Below are 2,130 nucleotides of genomic sequence, written 5' to 3' on the forward strand. Positions count from 1 at the left end.
ACGTAAGAGAAGTAATAAAATACCGCAGAAAAAACTAAGATTCTCTTCTCCGTAGGGGTATAGTGCCGTCAGTGCACCTCACGCGGTGCACTGTAGGCATTACTTTAGGTTCCTTGCAGCGTTCCTTCGGCCACTAGCTGCAACTCATTTCATTCCTTTTACTGTACCTCCGTTCATATTCTCTCTCTTCCACTGTTTCATGGTGCAACTGCGAGGTTTTCCTCCGTTAACCTTAAACCATTCTACCTCAGCCTGCTTCAACGCTGAATGACCCCATAGTCCCAGTGCTTGGTCTTGGCCCAAATTCTCATATTCCATTCCTATTATGCTCTTTGCTGAGGAGCGTATTTTTTACCTAAACATGTAAGGGAAGCGTCACGTAGACATTGCCAATAGGAAAAATCAAATGAAATAAACACGTACTTTTAAATTTGTAGGAAAACGAAAATTTGTGTCTATTCCACTTTGTCAAAAAGCGCTACGTCGTTTTAGGCATGAATCTTGAAATTACGTTGATTTGATATACATATCCATATACATAATAAACTCATCCATATATTATGTTAATATATATATATATATATATATATATATATATATATATATATATATATATATATATATATATATATATATATATATATATATGATATGTATACATACATATATATTGTATAGATAGGTTGGTAGATAGATAGATATATTCTATTGACACACACACACACACACAATACTATTATGAGTATATATATAGAGTATATATATATATATATATATATATATATATATTAATGTCCCATGTAATTGTTTAATTGCCAGTTTTTTCATAATTACGGAAAGAAAAATAATATCAGGTGATATAAACAATATATGGGGGGGGGTTCACTTATAAATCAGTACGATCCAACTCGACAGCTTTGAAAATCAACTAGGATGGAATGCTCTAACATTAAAAACTGGCGTTACAACTGTCAAGGGCTACTCATCGTCTCGGAGCTGCATCTCACCGAGATGTTTCGAAACTTCCACTTCTGTACAGATAGTAATTTACTACTTTGCTTTACTTGGTTTTTTTATTTATTGTTTTTTTTTTGTGATTTCGGAATTGGTGAAGATGCGACGTTAATTCAGTATTTAATTATTGTAAAAGCACACTTGATAGAGAATTGTTCTTTATAGAAAGGTAGAAAAATCCTTTTGTACAGCTTTCGTCTCTATAGATAATTAAACTATTTCTTGACAGAGGTTTTTCATTTAAGGAAAATAAAAAAAAATAAAAAATTTATATCCTCGTAAGGAAAGTCATCTGATATACCGTTTCATATGCAACAAATTTTTCAAACATGTCATACGAAAAAATATGAAAAATAATTAAAAACTGATTTAAACTACCGTTGTTCTTCAACGTCCCGAGACGAAGTGAGGGCATATTAAGCATACTCAGAATGGAAAAACAACTCTTTAAAAAAAAACAACTGAAGAAAAACAATAACAGGAAGGGTTTCCTCGAACTACAGTTACAGCAGTCCTTCGAATCTCCAGTGATCCTTCAAACTTGGAGAGTACGCTAGTACGAGTGTCTCGAAAGGGGAGAGAGAGAGAGAGAGAGAGAGAGAGAGAGAGAGAGAGAGAGAGAGAGAGAGAGAGTATTCTCATTAAGAGGCTAAATATTGTTTCTTTTTTATGAGGTGTCGGGGAGTCTGGAAAGGCGGTGAATTGTAGAGATGGTTTTCTTGCTGAGTGAGTTATCTCGTATGAATAGATCGTGTAGGTTGAAGGTCAGTTTCTGGTTTAAATGAAAATGACTGAATGTGTTTTTAAGTGGAAAGTGTTTTTTTTTTTTTTAAGTTTTTAGAAGAAAAATGTCATTTGCTACAAAAATTAATAGTTTTTTTTTTTTTTACCTGAAAGTGAATGTTTTTGTTAATTGTTTTCCATTTGTTTTACAATAAAACGGTTTGCAAGTAATCATCATAATAAATAGGGCCTTTTCTTTTATTTATCTGATAAACTTTAATTTTCCACTCGCATTTTAAATGAACAATTAGGGTTATACATAATATTACAAAAATAACCTACGTTTTAGCCAGGGGGTTTTCGATGAAATTTGGATGAAATCGTCATAATTTA

This window comes from Macrobrachium rosenbergii, chromosome 15 (assembly GCF_040412425.1).
Source record: "Macrobrachium rosenbergii isolate ZJJX-2024 chromosome 15, ASM4041242v1, whole genome shotgun sequence".
Taxonomy (NCBI): domain Eukaryota; kingdom Metazoa; phylum Arthropoda; class Malacostraca; order Decapoda; family Palaemonidae; genus Macrobrachium; species Macrobrachium rosenbergii.